Source organism: Ranitomeya variabilis, chromosome 1 (genome assembly GCF_051348905.1).
Source record: "Ranitomeya variabilis isolate aRanVar5 chromosome 1, aRanVar5.hap1, whole genome shotgun sequence".
Classification (NCBI taxonomy): domain Eukaryota; kingdom Metazoa; phylum Chordata; class Amphibia; order Anura; family Dendrobatidae; genus Ranitomeya; species Ranitomeya variabilis.
Genome location: NC_135232.1, coordinates 326,441,365 through 326,465,742, shown reverse-complemented (window position 1 = coordinate 326,465,742; position 24,378 = coordinate 326,441,365).

Here is a 24,378-nt window from a genome sequence, read left to right as displayed (position 1 = left end):
TAGATCTATCCCCAGAAAACAAATGAGGAATTGGAATTCTAGGCTCCAACATAGGATTCTGAACTACATAATCTTGAATGTTTTGTACCCTTGCAGCGAGTTGATCTACACTAGAGGACAGACCTTGAATGTCCATATCCACACCTGAGTTCTGAACCACCCAGAGTTTAAGGGGAAAAGAAAGGCAAAACACACTGCAGAGAAAAAAAAATGGTCTCAGAACTTCTCTTTTCCCTCTATTGAGATGCATTAACACTTTGTGGGCCAGCTGTACTGTTGTGGACCTGGTGGTTAGGTGCACCAGGAATGACCTGATAGTTAAACACGGAATCGGGACGAGCTCTGGGGAAATGGGAACTCTGCTGACCGCAAACCCTACTCCTATCAACACAACTAGAAATAGCCGTGGAGCGTGCCTGACTCTGCCTAGACACCTCTTCACAGCCTAAGGCCATGTTCACACAGTGCGTTTTTTACCGCGGAACCGCGGCGGTTTTGCCGCTGCGGTTCCGCAGCTGTTTTCCATGCAGGGTACAGTACACTGTACCCTATGGAAAACAGGACACACTGTGCACATGGTCCGGAAATTTAAAAAAAAAGCCGCGCCGAATAGCTCCCGGAAAAAAGAAGGAGCATGTCAATTCTTCTTCCTGAACCGCAGCGGTTCTGCACCCATAGACCTCCATTGTGAGGTCAAAATCGCAGTAAAACACGCAGATCAAAAATATATCTGCGGTTTTTACTGCGGTTTGATGTGCAGAACCGCAGCTGCAGGAAGTGCGGGGAAGCCGGCGGAAGTGCGGGGCCGGAAGTGCGTGGGCGGAGTGTCGTTCCTGAAGACTGTCATCATGGAGGCATACCGTCGCATGGGGATCGATGTCGGGCGTCTGATTGATCTGGTATGTCTGTGTGTCCCCATGCGACGATAGTGCCTCCATTGTGCCAAGTCGCCGTATGGGACTACTACTCCCATCCGGTATTAGGATGGGAGAGTTGTCCCTGTGTCCAGCGACTTAGCACAATGGTAAAGTTACACAAAACACACACAATACACATACATGACACACAGTACATACAACACATAACACAGAGTATATACTCACCAACAGCACACTTGTAGGCGAAGCCCTCGATCCTCCAGGAAAAAATCACAAAATAAAAAATCAAATCCATACTCCCTGTCCGCAGAATCCATAAAACGAGTGTCCCACGCCGATCGGCTGCTCTCCGGCGATACACTGCCAGGAGCTAAGCTCCTAGCAGTGTATCGCGTACTGTTCCGGAGTTCAATGACTCCGGCGTCTCGGTTAACGGCAGTACAGCTGCGTTGAACTTTCCCACGCAGCACTGCCGTTAAGCGAGAGAGCCGGGGTCAATGACCGCCGGTTAACTCGCTCGCGCATGCGCAGTGACACACCGACAGGAACTATGGCTCCTGTCAGTGTGTTGCTGCAGCCGTGGAGAGCAGACATATCTCTGGATGTGTCTGTTCTCCATGGAAAATCTTCGTGGGATACGTGGCACTTAAATACGTGACACGTGTCACTTATACGTGATACGTGTCACTTAAATACGTGACACGTGTCACTTATACGTGATACGTGTCACTTAAATACGTGACACGTGTCACTTATACGTGATACGTGTCACTTAAATACGTGATACGTGTCACTTAAATACGTGGCACGTGTCACTTATACGTGATACGTGGCACTGAAATACGTGGCACGTGGCACTGAAATACGTGGCACTGAAATACGTGGCACGTGGCACTTAAATTGTGGCACGTGGCACTGAAATACGTGGCACGTGGCACTGAAATACGTGGCACTGAAATACGTGGCACGTGGCACTGAAATACGTGGCACGTGGCACTGAAATACGTGGCACTGAAATACGTGGCACGTGGCACTTAAATACGTGGCACGTGGCACTTAAATACGTGGCACGTGGCACTGAAATACGTGACACGTGTCACTTATACGTGATACGTGTCACTTAAATACGTGACACGTGTCACTTATACGTGATACGTGTCACTTAAATACGTGATACGTGTCACTTAAATACGTGGCACGTGTCACTTATACGTGATACGTGGCACTGAAATACGTGGCACGTGGCACTGAAATACGTGGCACTGAAATACGTGGCACGTGGCACTTAAATTGTGGCACGTGGCACTGAAATACGTGGCACGTGGCACTGAAATACGTGGCACTGAAATACGTGGCACGTGGCACTGAAATACGTGGCACGTGGCACTGAAATACGTGAACTGAAATACGTGGCACGTGGCACTTAAATACGTGGCACGTGGCACTTAAATACGTGGCACTGAAATACGTGGCACGTGGCACGTGGCACTGAAATACGTGGCACGTGGCACTTAGGCTATGTTCACATTTGCGTTGTGCGCCGCAGCGTCGGCGCCGCAACACACAACGCAAAGTAAAACGCAGCAAAACGCATGCACAACGCTGCGTTTTGCACCGCATGCGTCCTTTTTTTGATTGATTTTGGACGCAGCAAAAATGCAACTTGCTGCGTCCTCTGCGCCCGGATGCGTGCGCTGCAGTGACGCATGCGGCGCAAAACGCGGAGCGCTGTCATTCAAAACACGTCCACTCATTTTGGTGTTTAGTCCCAAAATGGAGGATGGAAGAAGAAAAGGGTTGGACAAGGAAATGACATCATTTCTTTTTTTTTTTCCCCCCCCCCACTGCAGTAAACTTTATTTCTGTCAAACACAGACAATCTGCAGACAAAACTGCATCAAAAAACGCACTAAAAAACGCACTAAAAAACGCACCAAAAAACGCACCAAAAACGCACCAAAAAACGCACCTGCGTTTTCTGCAGAGACCTGCAGTTTCAGTCAGGAAAAAAAAAGGATGGAAATCCTGAACGTGTGAACATAGCCTAAGAGCTAACTACCCCTAAAGAAAGGTAACCAAGCCTCACTTGCCTCAGAGAAATTTCCCCAAAGGTAAAAGCAGCCCCCCACAAGTATTGACTGTGAGTTAAGAGGAAATCACAAACACAGGATGAAATAGGCTTTAGCAAAGAGAGGCCAGTCTAACTAAACAGATTGAGGATAGAAAAGTGATCTTTGCGGTCAACACAACAAACTACAAAAACCACGCAGAGTGTGCAAAAAATACCCCCGCACTGACTCACGGTGCGGTGGTGCCACTCTGCACCCCCAGAGCTTCCATCTAGCCAGGCAGTTTCATGATAGCAAGCTGGACTAGAACTTAGCAAGAAAAACCATAAGTAACAAATGAACAAGCCGGAACTTAGCTTTTGCTGGAGTAGACAGGTCCTCAGAAAGATCCAGGAGAGATCTGAACCAGTACTAGAACATTGACAGCTGGCATGGAGTAACGATCTGAGTGGAGTTAAATAGAGAATCCTAGCCCAGCCCTAAACGAGGGCAGCTGGGGAAGGAATCTCAGAACCAGCAGCTCCACTCACAGCCACCAGAGGGAGTCCAAGGACAGAACTCACCGAATTACCATTCATGACCACAGGAGGGAGTTTGAGAACGGAATTCACAACACCCCTCCTCCCCAAGACATAGACTGGGCAGCGGATGCGTTGAAAAACTGCATCCACTGCCCACGTTGTGCACAATTTTGACAATGTGCGTCGGTACGTCGGGCTGACGCATTGCGACCGCCCTGTACCGACGCAAGTGTGAAAGAAGCCTAAGGCTACTTTCACACTAGCGTCGTACTCGGCCCATCGCAGTGTGTCGGGCCGACGTGCCGACGCTAGCGTTGTAAGCGCCGCACAACGGGTGCAGAGGATGCTGTTTATTCAACGCATCCGCTGCCCCATTGTGAGGTGCGGGGAGGCGGGGGTGGAGTTCCGGCCACGCATGTGCGGTCGGAAATGGCGGACACGTCGCACAAAAAAAGTTACATGTAGCGTTTTTTTGTGCCGACGGTCTGCCAAAGCACGACGCATCCGTCGCACGACGGATGCGACGTGTGGCAATCCGTCGCAATGTGTCGCTAATGCAAGTCAATGGAGAAAAAAACGCATCCTGCAAGCACTTTTGCAGGATGTGTTTTTTCTCCAACGACGCATTGCGACGGAAGCCAAAAAACGCTAGTGTGAAAGTAGCCTAACCCTAACCCTAACCCTAGCCCTAACCCTAAATTTAGCCCCAACCCTAGCCCTAACCCTAGCCCTAACCCTAACCCTAGCCCTAACCCTAACCCTAGCCCTAACCCTAACCCTAACCCTAACCCTCGCCCTAGCCCTAACCCTAACCCTAACCCTAGCCCTAACCCTAACCCTAGCCCTAACCCTAACCCTAACCCAAGCCCTAACCCTAATTTTAGCCCCAACTCATCTCTCCTGCCGGCCGGCAGATGGCAGCAGATGGCGGGCGCACTGCGCATGCGCCCGCCATTTTCTTTGCAGAGGAAGAAGCCGGCCGGCAAGAGGAGACGCAGGAGGACTCGGGGACACCGGGTGAGTATGATAGGGTCCCCGAATCCCCCTATTTCTCTGTCCTCTGATGTACGATCACATCAGAGGACAGAGAATTACAGATCGCTTTTTTTTTTTGCGGTCGCCGGTAAACAGTTAATTACCGGCGATCGCAAAACAGGGGTCGGTAAAAACCGACCCCGATCATGTTCTTTGGGGTCTCGGCTACCCCCGGCAGCCGAGACCCCAAAGATCCTCCGGGTGCCGGGCGGCGGGCACACTGCGCATGCGCCCGCCATTTTTTCCCGGAAAAAAGATGGCGGCGCCCATCGGGAGCCACAAGGAGCACCGGGGGAGATAGGTGAGTATTGGGGGGCTATTGGGGGCCATCGGGTACACTATTTCTCTGTCCTCCGATGTGCAATCATATCAGAGGACAGAGAAATTAAATGGCAAATCGCGTTTTTTTTTGTTGCGACCGCCGGTAAACGGTTAATTACCGGCGATTGCAACTCGGAGGTCGGTAAAAAACCCCCGAATCATGTTCTCTGGGGTCTCGGCTACCCTCGGCAACCGAGACCCCAGAGAAAATCCGACTCTGGGGGGCGCTATTCACTTTTTCCACAGCGTCGTTAATTAACGGCGCTGTGGTTTAAGTACCCTTAGCGGCCGCCGTTAAAAGGCGTATCGGCGGTCGTTAAGGGGTTAACAATCATGGTTATTTCACAAAATATTGATTTCTGAACTCTTCCTGAGTATGATTGTTTCTAAATGATTATGAACTTGTTTGCATTATGTGAGGTCTGCAAGCACTGTTTTTTTTAATTTTGAACATTTCTCCTTTTCAGAAAAAAAACAAAACAAAATTTATTGCTTGGAACTTCGGAGACATGTCAGACGTTTATTGACTAAATGAACAATTTACATTTTACTCAAAAATAAGCCTATAAAGAGAAAAATCAGACAAACTGAACATTTTGCAGTGGTGTCTTAATTTTTGCCAGAGCTGTATTGCTGCAGCAGTTGACCATATTCCATTTTTTTGGGTGAAGTATTACATGTTTTGTGGCACATTTCAGGACATCATAGCCTTTTCAAGATATACTGTATCTGAAGGGAATGGGTTCAATTAGTCATTTGTTGTGAACTCTGTTTTTTGTCTCCCTCTAGTGGTCACAAGCGGTACTGTGTAGTGTTGTCTTTCTGCAGGTTGGCAGCATCAGCTGGTTTGTTATCCTTGGTTGGTTTCCTATTTAGCTCACCTGGATACTCAGTTCCTTGCCTGCTCTCAATGTATTCAGTGCTCTTCAGATTCCTTGTGACTACCTTGCTCCCAGTCTCTCCAAGATAAGCTAAGTTTTTGTTTGATCATTTTTTGATTATCAGCATTCATTATGTTTTTAGTCCAGCTCGCTAAAATGTGATTTCCTCGCTTGCTGGTTGCTCTAGGGGACTGAGTTTCTCCCCCCACACCGTTAGTTGGTGCGGGGGTTTTTGAAATCTCAGTGTGGATATTTTGTAAGGGTTTTTTGCTGACCGCACAGACCCCTTTACTATTTTCTGCTATCTAGTATTAGTGGGCCTCATTTGCTGAATCTGTTTTCACCCTGTGTATGTGCCTTCCTCTTATCTCACCGACCGTTATTATATGTTGAGGGCTTCTATATCTTTGGGGATTATTTCTCTGGAGGCAAGAGAGGTCTTTCTTTCTCTCTAGGGGTAGTTAGATCCTTAGGCTGGCTCGAGACGTCTAGGATTTTTAGGCATGTTCACCGGCTACTTCTAGTGTGTTTGGATAGGTTCAGATTTGCGGTCAGTCTAGTTTGCCACCTCCCTAGAGCTTGTCCTATGTATGTTACTTAGCTGGAGTAATTTGTGATCCTCAACCACTAAGGATCATAACAGTAGAGCAGGCCAAAAAGTGTTTAATGCATCGCAGAAGTGGGATAAAAAGAAGACCTGAGTACATTTTTTTTTTCTCCTCCCGCTTTTCCTTTGCTGCAGTCTGTTTAGCTTCTTTCATCCCCTTGAACTCTGGGTGGTTTTGAGCTCAGCTGCAGACATGAATGTTCAGACTCTGACTTCTAGTGTGGATCATCTGACTGCACGGGTGCAAAGTATTCAAGATTTTGTTATTCATAGCCCTATGTCAGAACCAAAGATACCCATTCCTGAGTTGTTTTCTGGTGATAGATCTAGGTTTCTAAACTTTAAGAATAATTGTAAGTTATTTCTATCTCTGAGACCTCGTTCCTCTGGTGATTCCGCTCAGCACGTTAAAATTGTTATCTCCTTGTTGCGTGGCGACCCTCAAGATTGGGCTTTCTCTCTGGCGCCAGGAGATTCTGCATTGCTTAATAATGTAGATGCATTTTTTCTGGCTCTTGGACTGCTTTATGAGGAGCCTAATCTTGAGAATCAGGCAGAAAAAGCGTTGCTGGCTATCTCTCAAGGTCAGGATGAAGCAGAGGTGTATTGTCAAAAATTTCGGAAATGGTCGGTGCTTACTCAATGGAATGAGTGTGCCCTGGCTGCAAATTTCAGAGAAGGTCTTTCTGAGGCTGTTAAGAATGTTATGGTGGGGTTTCCCACCCCTGCAAGTCTGAGTGATTCTATGGCTTTAGCCATTCAGGTGGATCGGCGTTTGCGGGAGCGCAAATCTGCTCATCCTTTGGCGGTATTTTCTGAACAGAGACCTGAGTCTATGCAATGTGACCGAACTCTGACCAGAATTGAGCGACAAAGTCATAGACGTCAAAATGGGTTGTGCTTTTACTGTGGTGATTCTACTCATGTTATCTCAGCATGCTCTAAACGCTTAAGAAAAATCGCTAAACCTGTCACCATTGGTACTATGCAGCCTAAATTTATTTTGTCTGTTACTTTGATTTGTTCTTTGTCATCCTACCCGGTTATGGCTTTTGTGGATTCGGGTGCTGCCCTGAATCTGATGGATCTGTCGTTTGCCAGGCGCTGTGGTTTTGTCCTGGAGCCTTTGGAATTTCCTATCCCTCTGAGGGGAATTGATGCTACGCCATTGGCTGAGAATAAGCCTCAGTATTGGACGCAAGTGACCATGTGCATGACTCCCGTACATCAGGAGGTGATTCGCTTTCTTGTTCTGCATAAATTGCATGATCTTGTAGTTTTGGGTCTGCCATGGCTGCAGGCTCATAATCCAGTTTTAGATTGGAAGGCTATGTCTGTGTCAAGTTGGGGTTGTCAGGGAATTCATGGCGATGCTCCGTTGGTGTCTATTGCTTCTTCCACTCCTTCTGAGGTCCCTGAGTTTTTGTCTGACTACCAGGATGTATTTGATGAACCCAGGTCCAGTGCCCTGCCCCCTCATAGGGATTGTGGCTGTGCTATAAATTTAATTCCTGGTAGTAAATTCCCTAAGGGACGACTTTTTAATCTGTCCGTACCAGAGCATGCCGCGATGCGGAGTTATATAAAGGAGTCTTTGGAGAAGGGACATATTCGCCCATCCTCTTCCCCTCTTGGTGCAGGACTTTTTTTTGTGGCCAAGAAGGATGGTTCTTTGAGACCTTGTATTGATTATCGTCTTCTGAATAAAATCACAGTCAAATTTCAGTATCCTTTACCACTATTGTCTGATTTGTTTGCTCGGATTAAGGGTGCCAGTTGGTTCACCAAGATAGATCTCCGTGGTGCGTATAACCTTGTGCGCATTAAGCAGGGAGATGAATGGAAAACAGCATTTAATACGCCTGAAGGCCATTTTGAGTACTTGGTGATGCCTTTTGGACTCTCTAATGCTCCTTCTGTGTTTCAGTCTTTCATGCATGACATCTTCCGAGAATATCTGGATAAATTTATGACTGTTTATCTGGATGACATTTTGGTCTTTTCTGATGATTGGGAGTCCCATGTGAAGCAGGTCAGGATGGTGTTTCAGGTCCTGCGTGCTAATGCTTTATTTGTGAAGGGCTCAAAATGCCTCTTCGGAGTACAGAAGGTCTCCTTTTTGGGTTTTATTTTTTCTCCTTCTACTGTGGAGATGGACCCAGTCAAGGTCCAGGCTATTCATGACTGGACTCAGCCCACGTCTGTTAAGAGTCTTCAGAAGTTCTTGGGTTTTGCTACTTTTTACCGTCGTTTCATCGCTAATTTTTCTAGCGTGGTTAAACCTTTGACGGATTTGACCAAGAAGGGTTCTGATGTGACTAATTGGTCTCCTGCAGCCGTGGAGGCCTTTCGGGAGCTGAAGCACCGGTTTTCTTCAGCTCCAGTCTTATGTCAGCCAGATGTCTCCTGTTGTGAATTCGGTTTGTGGGCTCCCCCGGTGGTCTGTTATGGTAGTGTCTCTTATGTGCCTTCCTCCATCTCTGATTATCTGTCGCCACCCTCTTGGGGAGTTTCCTATTTAAGGCTGCTTGGCTGTTAGTCACATGCCGGCCATCAATGTGCTAGTAGCATTCTGTTGCATTCACCTGCCTCAAGTTCCAGTTCAGCTAAGTTGTATTTTGTTTCTTGTTTTGCTATTTTTGTCCAGCTATCTGCAATGTGACTCTTCAGTCCTGGAAGCTCTTGTGGACAGAAAATTACTACTCCAGTGGCATGAGTTGTCACTGGAGTTTAAAGTAATTTCTGGATGGTGTTTTTGAATAGTGATTTTTAGGTCGACCGTGAAGTAACTCTTTCCTGTCCTTCTGCTATCTAGTAAGCGGACCTCACTGTGCTAAATCTGCTGTTCATCCTACGTATGTCATTTCCTCTGAACTCACCGTCAATATCTGTGGGGGCCTACTATCATCTTTTGGGGTTCCTCACTGGAGGTAAGGTAGGCCTGTATATTCCTCTTATAGGGGTAGTTAGATCTCCGGCTGGCGCGTGGTGTCTAGGGCATCGTAGGTACATCCCCCGGCTACTGTAAGTGTTGGGTCAGGTTCAGGTCACGGTCGACCTTAGTTTCCATCACCCGAGAGCTAGTCCGTTTTGTATTTTTTTCCCATGGTCATTGGGGTAACCATAACAGTTTGGCCGGCCTGTAAAAAATCTATGTGTTAAAATATGCACTAAAGTAGGAAGGAGAAGAAAGGGTTTTTTTTTTTTTTTTCTGTGTTTGAAAGTGCACCTTAGTTTGATCATTTGTATTCCTTGCTTAAACTGCAGTCTTCAGCCTTTTTTTTTTTTCTCCTCTCCTCTTAACCTCTGAATGCTTGGGTTACACCCATTTGAAACATGGATCCACAGAGTTTAGTTGCGGGTTTGAATAACCTTGCGACAAAAGTACAGAACCTACAAGATTTTGTTATACGTGCTCCAATGTCTGAACCGAAGATTCCTCTGCCTGAATACTTTACCGGAGACAGATCCCGGTTTTTGAGTTTCAGAGAAAATTGCAAATTGTTTTTGTCTCTGAGATCTCACTCTGCTGGTGATCAGACTCAACAAGTTAAAATTGTTATCTCTCTACTGCGCGGCGACCCACAAAGTTGGGCATTTGCATTATCGCCAGGGGATCCTGCGTTGTTAAATGTAGATGCGTTTTTTCAGGCTTTGGGGTTGCTTTATGAAGAACCTAATTTGGAGATTTTGGCTGAGAAAGCCTTGATAGCTCTTTCCCAAGGGCAAGATGAAGCTGAGATATACTGCCAGAAATTCCGTAAATGGTCGGTGCTTACTAAATGGAATGAGTGCGCTTTAGCAGCTAATTTCAGAGAAGGTCTCTCTGATGCCGTGAAGGATGTCATGGTGGGGTTCCCTGTGCCTACAGGTCTGAATGATGCCATGAAATTGGCTATCCAGATTGATCGGCGTTTGCGGGAGCGCAAATCTGTGCACCATATGGCGGGGTCTTCTGAGGAAGAATCTGTGCACCATATGGTGGTATCTTCTGAGCAAAAACCTGTGCACCATATGGCGGTGTCTTCTGAGCAAAGACCTGTGCACCATTTGGCGGTGACCTCTGAAAAGGCATTGGAGCATATGCAATGCGATCGTGTTTTGTCTAGAGGCGAACGTCAAAATTACAGGCGCAAAAATGGATTGTGCTTCTACTGTGGAGATCCAGCTCATGTTATATCAGCATGCTCTAAACGTATAAATAAGGTTGATAAAAAGGTTGATAAATCTTTTTCTACAGGTACCTTGCAGTCAAAATTTCTTTTGTCCGTGACATTGATTTGTACCTTATCATCTGTGACTGTGAATGCTTATGTGGATTCTGGCGCCGCTCTGAGTCTCATGGATTGGTCCTTTGCCAAGCGTTGTGGGTTTGATTTGGAGCCGTTGGAAGTTTCTATTCCCCTGAAGGGTATTGATTCTACACCTTTGGCTAGCAATAAACCACAATATTGGACACAAGTGACTATGCGTCTTACCCCAGACCATCAGGAGATTATTCGTTTCCTTGTATTATATAACCTACATGATGTCTTAGTGCTTGGATTGCCATGGTTACAGATTCATAATCCCGTCTTGGACTGGAAATCTATGTCTGTGTTGAGCTGGGGATGTCGGGGCATTCATGGGGATGCACCTTTGGTTCCTATTTCTTCATCTACTCCCTCTGAGATCCCAGCATTTCTGTCAGATTTTTATGATGTCTTTCAAGAGCCTAAAGTTGATTCTCTCCCTCCTCACAGAGAGTGTGACTGCGCTATTGAATTGATCCCCGGTAGTAAGTTTCCTAAGGGTCGCTTGTTTAATTTGTCTGTACCTGAACATACTGCTATGCGGGAGTATATCAGAGAATCCTTGGAAAAGGGTCATATTCGCCCCTCGTTGTCTCCACTAGGGGCAGGATTTTTCTTTGTAGGTAAAAAGGATGGTTCATTGAGACCTTGTATCGACTATCGACTTTTGAATAAGATTACAGTTAAATACCAGTACCCGTTACCTTTACTGACTGATCTGTTTGCTCGTATAAAGGGGGCTAAGTGGTTCACTAAGATCGATCTACGTGGTGCGTATAATTTGGTGCGGATTAAGCAGGGGGATGAGTGGAAGACCGCATTTAATACGCCTGAAGGCCATTTTGAGTATTTGGTAATGCCTTTCGGTCTCGCAAATGCTCCTTCCGTTTTTCAGTCCTTTATGCACGATATTTTCCGTGAATATCTGGATAAGTTTATGATTGTGTATTTGGATGATATTCTTGTTTTTTCGGAGGACTGGGAATCTCACGTTCAACAGGTCAGGAGAGTTTTTCAGGTTTTGCGAGCTAATTCTCTTTTTGTAAAGGGCTCAAAGTGTAGTTTTGGAGTTCAGAGAATTTCCTTTTTGGGATATATTTTTTCCCCTTCATCTATGGAGATGGACCCTGTCAAGGTCCAGGCTATTTGTGATTGGATGCAACCTACTTCTTTGAAGAGTCTGCAAAAGTTCTTGGGTTTTGCTAATTTCTATCGCCGATTTATAGCGGGTTTTTCTGCCATTGCTAAACCTTTGACTGATTTGACCAAAAAGGGTGCTGATGTTGCTAATTGGTCCTCTGCGGCTGTGGAGGCCTTTCAAGAGCTTAAGCGCCGCTTTTCTTCCGCTCCTGTGTTGCGCCAACCTGATGTGTTACTTCCGTTCCAGGTTGAGGTGGATGCTTCGGAGATCGGAGCAGGTGCAGTTTTGTCGCAGAAAGATCCTGACTGCTCAGTAATGAGACCATGTGCGTTTTTCTCCCGAAAGTTTTCGCCCGCTGAGCGAAATTATGATGTGGGAAATCGGGAACTTCTGGCCATGAAGTGGGCGTTTGAGGAGTGGCGTCATTGGCTTGAGGGTGCTAGACACCAGGTGGTGGTCCTCACTGACCACAAGAATCTAATTTATCTTGAGTCGGCCAGGCGTCTGAATCCTAGACAGGCGCGCTGGTCGTTGTTTTTCTCCCGATTTAACTTTGTGGTGTCATATCTGCCTGGGTCCAAGAATGTGAAGGCGGATGCCCTCTCTAGGAGTTTTGAGCCTGACTCGCCTGGTGATTCCGAACCTACCGGCATCCTGAAGGATGGGGTGATATTGTCAGCTGTCTCCCCAGACCTGCGGCGTTCTTTGCAGGAGTTTCAGGTGGATAGGCCTGATCGCTGTCCGCCTGGTAGACTGTTTGTCCCTGATGATTGGACCAGTAGAGTTATCTCGGAGGTTCATTCTTCCGCGTTGACAGGTCATCCTGGAATTTGTGGCACCAGGGATTTGGTGTCTAGGTCCTTCTGGTGGCCTTCTTTGTCTCGAGATGTGCGCATGTTTGTGCAGTCTTGTGATGTTTGTGCTCGGGCCAAGCCCTGCTGTTCTAGGGCCAGTGGGTTGTTGTTGCCCTTGCCTATTCCTAAGAGGCCTTGGACGCACATCTCTATGGACTTTATTTCTGACCTTCCGGTTTCTCGTAGGATGTCTGTCATCTGGGTGATTTGTGACCGTTTTTCCAAGATGGTTCATTTGGTACCTTTACCCAAATTGCCCTCCTCCTCTGAGTTGGTTCCTCTATTTTTTCAGAATGTGGTGCGTTTGCATGGTATTCCTGAGAATATAGTGTCTGACAGGGGTACTCAGTTTGTGTCTAGATTTTGGCGGACGTTCTGTGCCAGGATGGGTATCGATTTGTCTTTTTCGTCTGCATTCCATCCTCAGACTAATGGCCAGACTGAGCGTACTAATCAGACCTTGGAGACTTACTTGAGGTGTTTTGTGTCCGCTGATCAGGATGATTGGCTTGACTTTTTGCCATTGGCAGAGTTTGCCCTTAACAATCGGGCTAGTTCTGCCACTTTGGTTTCTCCATTTTTTTGTAATTCAGGGTTTCACCCTCGGTTTTCGTCCGGTCAATTGGAGTCTTCGGATTGTCCTGGAGTGGATGCTGTGGTTGATAGGATGCATCGGATTTGGGGACAGGTTGTGGACAATCTGAAGTTGTCCCAGGAGAAGACTCAACAGTTCACTAATCGTCATCGGCGTATTGGTCCTCGTCTTTGTGTTGGGGACCTGGTGTGGCTGTCTTCTCGATTTGTTCCTATGAAGGTCTCGTCTCCTAAGTTTAAGCCTCGGTTTATCGGCCCTTATAGGATTCTGGAGGTTCTTAATCCTGTGTCCTTTCGTTTGGACCTCCCAGCATCTTTTAATATCCATAATGTTTTCCATCGGTCATTATTGCGGAGGTATGAGGTACCGGTTGTTCCTTCTGCTGATCCACCTGCTCCTGTGTTGGTTGAGGGTGAATTGGAGTATGTGGTGGAAAAGATCTTGGACTCCCGTGTTTCCAGACGGAAACTTCAGTATCTGGTTAAGTGGAAAGGTTATGGCCAGGAGGATAATTCTTGGGTGACAGCATCCGATGTTCATGCTCCCGATTTGGTTCGTGCATTTCATAGTGCTCATCCAGGTCGCCCTGGTGGTTCTGGTGAGGGTTCGGTGCCCCCTCCTTAAGGGGGGGGTACTGTTGTGAATTCGGTTTGTGGGCTCCCCCGGTGGTCTGTTATGGTAGTGTCTCTTATGTGCCTTCCTCCATCTCTGATTATCTGTCGCCACCCTCTTGGGGAGTTTCCTATTTAAGGCTGCTTGGCTGTTAGTCACATGCCGGCCATCAATGTGCTAGTAGCATTCTGTTGCATTCACCTGCCTCAAGTTCCAGTTCAGCTAAGTTGTATTTTGTTTCTTGTTTTGCTATTTTTGTCCAGCTATCTGCAATGTGACTCTTCAGTCCTGGAAGCTCTTGTGGACAGAAAATTACTACTCCAGTGGCATGAGTTGTCACTGGAGTTTAAAGTAATTTCTGGATGGTGTTTTTGAATAGTGATTTTTAGGTCGACCGTGAAGTAACTCTTTCCTGTCCTTCTGCTATCTAGTAAGCGGACCTCACTGTGCTAAATCTGCTGTTCATCCTACGTATGTCATTTCCTCTGAACTCACCGTCAATATCTGTGGGGGCCTACTATCATCTTTTGGGGTTCCTCACTGGAGGTAAGGTAGGCCTGTATATTCCTCTTATAGGGGTAGTTAGATCTCCGGCTGGCGCGTGGTGTCTAGGGCATCGTAGGTACATCCCCCGGCTACTGTAAGTGTTGGGTCAGGTTCAGGTCACGGTCGACCTTAGTTTCCATCACCCGAGAGCTAGTCCGTTTTGTATTTTTTTCCCATGGTCATTGGGGTAACCATAACAGTCTCCCTCCCCTTCCAGGTCGAGGTTGATGCTTCTGAGATTGGAGCAGGGGCTGTTTTGTCGCAGAGAGGCTCTGATGGCTCTGTGATGAAGCCATGTGCTTTCTTTTCAAGAAAGTTTTCGCCTGCCGAGCGGAATTATGATGTTGGTAATCGGGAGTTGTTGGCTATGAAGTGGGCATTTGAGGAGTGGCGACATTGGCTCGAGGGAGCTAAACATCGTGTGGTGGTCTTGACTGATCACAAAAATCTGATTTACCTTGAATCTGCCAAGCGCCTGAATCCTAGACAGGCTCGTTGGTCGTTGTTTTTCTCCCGTTTCAACTTCGTGGTCTCATATCTGCCTGGTTCTAAGAACGTGAAAGCTGATGCACTTTCTAGGAGTTTTGTGCCTGACTCTCCGGGAGTTTCTGAGCCGGCTGGTATTCTCAGAGAGGGAGTGATTTTGTCTGCCATTTCCCCAGATTTGCGACGAGTGCTGCAGAAATTTCAGGTGGATAGACCTGACCGTTGTCCACCAGAGAGACTGTTTGTCCCGGATAGATGGACCAGCAGAGTTATTTCCGAGGTTCATTCTTCGGTGTTGGCGGGTCATCCTGGGATTTTTGGTACCAGAGATTTGGTGGCTAGGTCCTTCTGGTGGCCTTCCTTGTCGCGGGATGTGCGTTCCTTTGTGCAGTCTTGTGGGATTTGTGCTCGGGCTAAGCCTTGCTGTTCTCGTGCAAGCGGTTTGCTTTTGCCTTTGCCTATTCCGAAAAGGCCTTGGACGCACATTTCCATGGATTTTATTTCGGATCTTCCGGTATCTCAGAAAATGTCTGTCATCTGGGTGGTGTGTGATCGTTTTTCCAAGATGGTCCATTTGGTGCCCTTGCCTAAGTTGCCTTTTTCCTCCGATTTGGTTCCTCTGTTTTTTCAGAATGTGGTTCGCTTGCACGGCATTCCTGAAAATATTGTGTCTGATAGAGGATCCCAGTTTGTGTCCAGGTTTTGGCGGACTTTTTGTGCTAAGATAAGCATTGATTTGTCTTTTTCGTCGGCCTTCCATCCTCAGACTAATGGCCAAACCAAGCGAACTAATCAGACGTTGGAAACTTATTTGAGATGTTTTGTTTCTGCTGATCAGGATGATTGGGTGACTTTTTTGCCATTGGCCAAGTTTGCCCTTAATAATCGGGCTAGTTCTGCTACTTTGGTTTCACCTTTTTCCTGCAATTCTGGTTTCCATCCTCGTTTTTCCTCGGGTCAGGTTGAGCCTTCTGACTGTCCTGGGGTGGATTCTGTGGTGGATAGGTTGCAGCAGATTTGGAACCATGTGGTGGACAATTTGAGGTTGTCACAAGAGAAGGCTCAGCGCTTTGCCAACCGCCGCCGCGGTGTGGGTCCCCGACTTTGTGTTGGGGATTTGGTGTGGCTGTCTTCTCGGTATGTTCCTATGAAGGTCTCTTCTCCTAAATTCAAGCCTCGCTTCATCGGTCCTTATAAGATCTTGGAAATCCTTAACCCGGCGTCTTTTCGTTTGGATCTCCCAGCATCGTTTGCCATTCATAATGTGTTCCATAGGTCTTTGTTGCGGAGGTATGTGGTTCCTGTGGTTCCTTCTGTTGAGCCTCCTGCTCCGGTGCTGGTCGAGGGCGAATTGGAGTACGTGGTGGAGAAGATTTTGGATTCTCGTATCTCTAGACGGAGGCTTCAGTATTTGGTGAAGTGGAAGGGCTATGGTCAGGAGGATAATTCCTGGGTTGTCGCCTCTGATGTTCATGTGGCCGATTTGGTTCGTGCCTTCCATGCGGCTCGTCCTGATCGCCCTGGGGGTCTTGATGAGGGTTTGGTGACCCCTCCTCAAGGGGGGGTACTGTTGTGAACTCTGTTTTTGGGCTCCCTCTAGTGGTCACAAGCGGTACTGTGTAGTGTTGTCTTTCTGCAGGTTGGCAGCATCAGCTGGTTCGTTATCCTTGGTTGGTTTCCTATTTAGCTCACCTGGATACTCAGTTCCTTGCCTGCTCTCAATGTATTCAGTGCTCTTCAGATTCCTTGTGACTACCTTGCTCCCAGTCTCTCCAAGACAAGCTAAGTTTTTGTTTGATCATTTTTTGATTATCAGCATTCATTATGTTTTTAGTCCAGCTCGCTAAAATGTGATTTCCTCGCTTGCTGGTTGCTCTAGGGGACTGAGTTTCTCCCCCCACACCGTTAGTTGGTGCGGGGGTTTTTGAAATCTTAGTGTGGATATTTTGTAAGGGTTTTTTGCTGACCGCACAGACCCCTTTACTATTTTCTGCTATCTAGTATTAGTGGGCCTCATTTGCTGAATCTGTTTTCACCCTGTGTATGTGCCTTCCTCTTACCTCACCGTTATTATATGTTGGGGGCTTCTATATCTTTGGGGATTATTTCTCTGGAGGCAAGAGAGGTCTTTCTTTCTCTCTAGGGGTAGTTAGTTCCTTAGGCTGGCTCAAGACGTCTAGGATTTTTAGGCACGTTCACCGGCTACTTCTAGTGTGTTTGGATAGGTTCAGATTTGCGGTCAGTCTAGTTTGCCACCTCCCTAGAGCTTGTCCTATGTATGTTACTTAGCTGGAGTAATTTGTGATCCTCAACCACTAAGGATCATAACAGTCATCCATAGATTATTACATGCTAACTGTTACACTTTGGTGGTATATTACACTCCAAAAAAGCGTTGAAAAATATTTCTGGATTGAATTAGTCACCTATAGAATTTTACATGCTTTTTGTTACATTTCGGTGGTATAGAACACTACAAAAAAGCATTGAACATTTTTTCATCCATAGAGCATTAGGTGCTTTCTGTTACATTTCTGTGGTATATAACACTCCAAAGCAACTCTTTACAACATAATTTCTTGATTATTTCCTCTCACCGTGCATGGTCTAAGAGTGACAGGAGGAGATTCTGTTTAGTGATGCACAAAACTTATAGAAGCCACAAGAAGATGATGGTGGGGAAAGGCAAATTTTGTCTAAGAGGGAGATGATGATGAGACGCAGTTGCCGATAAGGTGGTATAAGGTACCGTACGCACAACTATATAAGGGTGCCTGGGTAGGATCCCACACCATAAGTAAATATTAAGTAAGCCCAGTACTCAACTTAAGTGATCAAAACAGGATATTTAATGTGATTCACTGTAGTACAAACATTTTGGCCTTGCTTCAGACCTTCATCAGTTACTACAAAAATAAATAATAAAGATAACATACAAAAATACGGTAAATAAGGTATATACAAAAACATAAATATGAATATAGGTCTAATATAAACATACTATAGATAGACATAGGATAAACTGAAATAAAGAGACCTTAGGTCACCTAGAGAACGACGTGAGTTCCAGGAGTGCCTACTCACAAAGGGGGGGAAGGACCAGAACAAAGAAAAATGACTATAGCCTGCAGGCTCTAACACCGCCATATCTCACCTTTAAAAAAAGCTTCTGGTATGTTCCCCAAACTCCTCTGTGTTATTATACCCACATATATATATTTCTACCTTTACCATAACCCTCTAATTTCTTTTTTATAACAGATCTAGTGATCTTACTGAATACCACTGATGTTTTTTCAGTGAATTTGAATCACTTTACACTGGTACATGCTGACACATACCGTATTTTCTGGTGTATAAGATGACTGGGCGTATAAGACGACCCCCAACTTTTCCATATAAAATATGGAATTTGGGATATGCCCGCCGTATAAGACGGGGGTCATCTTATACGCCCAGTCATCTTATACGGCATGTGGTTCCCAGGGTCTGGAGTAGAGGAAACTCTCCTTCAGGCCCTGGGATCCATATTCATGTAAAAAATAAAGAATAAAAATAAAAAATATGGATATACTCACCCTCGGACGGCCGCTGGCTGTCACCGCTGCAAGCGTCTGCCTCCGTTCCTAAGAATGCAGTGAGTGTAGGACCTGCGATGACGTTGCGGCTTGTGATTGGTCACGTGAGCGGTCACATTAGCGGTCACGCGACCAATCACAAGTCGTGACATCATGAAAGGTCCTTCACTCTCTGCATTCTTAGGAACGGAGGCAGACGCTTGCAGTGGTGAGGTCCAGGGGCCGTCGGAGGGGTGAGTATATCCATATTTTTTATTTTTATTCTTTATTTTTTACATGAATATGGATCCCAGGGCCTGAAGGAGAGTCTCCTTTCCTTCAGACCCTGGGAACATCCAGGATCGCTCCCTGCACACGCCGTACCCGGCATATAAGACGACCCCCAACTTTTGGGACAATTTTTAGGGGTTAAAAAGTCGTCTTATACGCCAGAAAATACGGTACTTATATTACCACCCCCACCGCTATTGTCATTTTTCTTTGTTTTGGTCCTTCCCCCCCTTTATGAGTAGGCACTCCTGGAACTCATGTCGCTCTCTAGGTGACCTAAGGTCTCTTTATTTCAGCTTTATCCTATGTCTATCTGCAGTATGTTTATATGAGACCTATATTCATATATATGTTTTTGTATACACCTTATTTAATTTTGTATGCTATCTTTATTATTTATTTTTGTAGTAACTGATGAAGGTCTGAAGCAAGACCGAAACATTTGTACTACAGTGAATCACATTAAATATCCTGTTTTGATAACTTAAGTTGAGTTCTGGGCATACTTAATATTTGCGTATGCAGTTGACGATAAGTCAGGTTGTCATTAACTCAGGATGACCAGAGTGCGGCTGTGGAAGACGAGGTTGTGTATGATGAAGTCAATCACTGAACCTGGGAAACTGACATGCAGAGCAAGGCCAGAAGCATTGAGGGGGAGGTATCAGCAGCACCAAAACAGGCAGGAAGAGGAAGTGGGATGACCTGAGGGAGAAGGTGGGCAACTGTTCCGCAGAGCACTGACACTTCTGAATTTCTCTGTCAAAGAGTTAGGTGTTCCCCAGTATGGGACATTTTTAAAGAGAGTTTTGAGACACAATAAATTGTCATTTGCAACATATATCATGCCAAGATCAGCAGGGTGCTGACCACTGAGAACCTAGCCACCGTCAACCGTCAACATGATCAGGCACATATCATCTAAGCATCCGACTTGGTGGCTGAAAGCCTGGGTCCACGATTGGTGCCTGCTGGTGACACCACTGTCTCTTCCCTTGTGCTATATTCTTCTTATTCCCAAACCCCTGTCAGTGACACTGGCACAGATGCCTCCCTCCCTTCACCTGTCCTTGCACATTCTGATGCACTATCATCAGACATTTCCAAATCGTTGTCCCAGCACAACATTTAGCTGTCTCTACCCCATTCCTTGGAATAAAAGAGAAAGTTTATAGCCATGCACCCACATACCCAAATGCTAAGCCGGCACATTCCCAGGCTGCTTGCTGTGGAAATATTGCTGTTTCTTGACACAGACGATTGCAACTGACTCATAGAGGCAGCTGTACCTCAGTATTCGGTCCACGACTGCCACTTTTTCTCCCTACCTCGTACCAGAACATGTCAAAGAACATCACTCATTCTCTTATGAATGCACTTACTGGGATAGTCTATTTAAATAGAGATGGGCGAACCCTAACAGTAAAGTTCAGGGTCTGTACCGAACACCTACTGTTCGGGCATGGGCCCCAAACACGGACTTCACCAGGAAGTTCATGCAGCCTGAACACCGAGTGTTTCTTGCATTGTCATCTGCATGTCAGCACGAGAAACACTGGCAGCTCAGATCAGCAGTAAGATCATTACCAACTGTCAGAGTGTTGCAGCTCCCACGCTGTCAGATGACAGCAGCTGTGACCGGAGAAAAAGCTCCAGAATTGGCACATCTTATACATGCACCTTTTCTAGGGCAGTTGCGGACTGCTATTTGTAGGCTGGGGGGCCAATATCCATGGCTCCTTACCAGCCTGAGAATGCCAGCTCCCAGCAATCTGCTTTAGCTTGACTAGTTGACAAAAATGTGGGAGACCAAACTCAATTTTTTAAAATTATTTAACTAATTTAAAAAATTTCATGGGGAGTCGGACCCCTTTATTCTTGATAACCAGACTTTGCTATAGCTGACAGTTGAGGGTTGCAGCCTGCAGCTGTCAGTTTTTCCTAGCTGGAAATCAAAAATACAGGAGAACCCATGTTATTTAAAAAAAATTATTTATTTATTTATACAGAAAGCAATGGCTGAAGCATGCACCCATCAGCCGCGCCTACTCTCGCTGTTAACAGCGACAGTAGGTGTAGGCTGATGGAAGTATTAGTCCCATTGGCTGACGCCTGTGCCCAAAGGTAAACTGTTTACCTCTAGTCGCAGCTGCGGGCTCACACTGTCATCTGACAGCATGGGAGATGCAGCAATATTAATCTTACCACCAATCAAAGGCAGTGTTTGCCATGCTATCATGCACATGACAGCGTGACAAACACTGAATGTTCAGGTCCCCCATTCATGGGAATGGAGTCCAGGGTTGGATTCGGGCACTGTTCTGGCACCTGAACCAAACTTTTTTCACTGCTTGGCTGAACTCGCCGAACCTGAATCTCCAAGGGTTCGCCCATCAAAATACTTAACATTAGACATGAGCGAATATTTCAATAATCGGTTCGGCTCACGATTACCGAATTTGCAATGTTGGCTAATTTAATCATCGATTTAATTGCCGAATATAGCCGAACATACACAACACAAAAGCCGGTGTTTACCACGCTGTGGGAAAATTTCCCAAGGTGCTTGCACTGACGTCACATAGATGAAGTCAGTTCATTGGCCGTGAACTTGCAGGACCAGTGAGCAGAAGAACTTTCTCACGCTCGCGGTACCATCAGATAAGTAATAGGAGTTCACAGAGACACTGAGCTCACAGTGATCGGTATGTCTGCTGGATGATAGACTGTATGGTCGCATCATGCAATTATGTAGCCTGACATCTACATGAAGCTGAGTGGGACTCGTCGTGAGACAAATGATTTAGAAGTATCTTTGTGGAAAGGTGAGGAATATTGTTGTTTGTTTTTATAAAACTCTTTTGCAGATGAGGAGGGCATTGGAGAAATGCGCGAGGTCGTAAGTATGGTTTAATTAAGATTATTAAAGGAGCCTGTGTCATTCTTTCAATCAAAGGACTTTTTGTTTACTTGCAATGTGACTATGGGGTTAATAATGGGGGCATCTTATTGATGCATCTGCATTACTAACCTCAGGGCTTGATGTCACCTGACAATACAAAGTTGATATCAACCCCCCTCAACTATCACTGACACTTGCTACTACTACAGGGCAAGTGGGAATAGCGAGGCTAAGTGCCAGAATTGGCACATCATAAAGATGTGCCTAGTCTGGGGTTGCTGAGAGCTGATGTTTTTAGCTTGGGGCAAGTATCCATGGCCCCTTCCTAAGCTATTAATATCAGCCCACAGCTGTCTGCATAGCCTTTGCTGGTTACTAATTATAGAGGGTTCCTACATCATTTTTTTTTAGGTTTCCCCAATTTAATAACCAGTAAAGGCTAATTATACAGCTGTGAGCTGATATTAATACCCTGGGAAGCTCCATGGGTGTTAACTAGTGTTGAGCGATACCGTCCGATACTTGAAAGTATCGGTATCGGAAAGTATCGGCCGATACCGGCAAAGTATCGGATCCAATCCGATACCGATACCCGATACCAATACAAGTCAATGGGACTCAGGTATCGGACGGTATTCCTGATGGTTCCCAGGGTCTGAAGGAGAGGAAACTCTCCTTCAGACCCTGGGATCCATATAAATGTGTAAAAGAAAGAATTAAAATAAAAAATATCGCTATACTCACCTGTCCGACGCAGCCGGGACCTCAGCGAGGGAACCGGCAGCGTTGTTTGTTTAAAATTCGCGCTATTACTTGGTTACGTGAATTCCCGGCTTGTGATTGGTCAGGTCGGCCATGTTGCCGGGACGCGGACCAATCACAGCAAGCCGTGACGAAATTACGTCACGGCTTGCTGTGATTGGTCCGCGTCCCGGCAATATGGCCGCCCTGACCAATCACAAGCCGTGACGTCACGGGAGGCTGGACACGCGCTCATTTTAAAATGGGCGCGTGTCCAGCCTCCCGTGACGTCACGGCTTGTGATTGGTTGCGCCGCGGTCAACCAATCACAAGCCGGGAGGCTGGACGCGCTCATTTTAAAATGGGCGCGTGTCCAGCCTCCCGTGACGTCACGGCTTGTGATTGGTCAGGGCGGCCATATTGCCGGGACGCGGACCAATCACAGCAAGCCGTGACGTAATTTCGTCACGGCTTGCTGTGATTGGTCCGCGTCCCGGCAACATGGCCGACCTGACCAATCACAAGCCGGGAATTCACGTAACCAAGTAATAGCGCGAATTTTAAACAAACAACGCTGCCGGTTCCCTCGCTGAAGTCCCGGCTGCGTCGGAGAGGTGAGTATAGCGATATTTTTTATTTTAATTCTCTCTTTTACACATTTTAACATTAATGTTGTTGCGATACCCGATACCCGATACCACAAGAGTATCGGAATCCCGGTATCGGAATTCCGATACAGCAAGTATCGGCCGATACCCGATACTTGCAGCATCGGAATGCTCAACACTAGTGTTAACCCATTCCCTGACTATAAACATTGGCCCCCAGCCATCGGCTTTCCCTCTGCTGGTTACAAAAATTGCACTGGAGCCCACAGCATTTTTTTCCGAAAATTAATCTTTTGTTAATTAAATACATGTACAGTAATTTGCACACACACTGCACTAATTGTATTTGTCACTGACATCTATATACAGGTGCTTCTCACAAAATTGGAATATCATCAAAAAGTTGGTTTGTTTCAGTTCTTCAGTACAACATTTGAAACTCATATATTATATAGAGTCATTACAGAGTGATCTATTTCAAGTGTTTATTTCTGCTTATGTTGATGATTATGGCTTACAGCCAATGAAAATCCAAAAGTCATTATTTCAGTAAATTAGAATACTTTATAACACCGGCTTGAAAAATGATTTTAAAATCTGAAATGTTGGCTTACTGAAATGTATGCTCAGTATATGCACTCAATACTTGATCGGGGTTCCTTTTGCATCAATGACTGCATCAATGCGGCATGGCATGGAGGTTATCGACCTGTGGCACTCCTTGTCTTGATGCATTTCCACTGACGTTGGATCAGCCTGTAACTTCATTTTCCCCTTTCATTTTGAGCATCATTCCAACTCCAGACCTCCGTGGGATATTAGTTGTGATTTACATCGATAAGTTTTAGGTTTTATTGTTCTCAACACATTCCACTATGTAGTGAATAATGATTTACAACTGGAATATTTCATTCAGTGATATCTAGGATGTTGGATTTTAGTGTTCCCTTTATTTTTTTTGAGCAGTGTATATAAGTGTATATATGTGTGTGTCACTGACATTATACACTCACTGGCCACTTTATTAGGTACACCATGCTAGTAACGGGTTGGACCCCTTTTGCCTTCAGAACTGCCTCAATTCTTCGTGGCATAGATTCAACAAGGTGCTGGAAGCATTCCTCAGAGATTTTGGTCCATATTGACATGATGGCATAACACAGTTGCCGTAGATTTGTCGGCTGCACATCCCTGATGCGAATCTCCTGTTCCACCACATCCCAAAGATTTCATGTTGTTTACGCCAAATTCTGACCCTACCATCCGAATGTCGCAGCAGAAATCAAGACTCATCAGACCAAGCAACGTTTTTCCAATCTTCTACTGTCCAATTTCGATGAGCTTGTGCAAATTGTAGCCTCAGTTTCCTGTTCTTAGCTGAAAGGAGTGGTACCCGGTGTGGTCTTCTGCTGCTGTAGCCCATCTGCCTCAAAGTTCGACG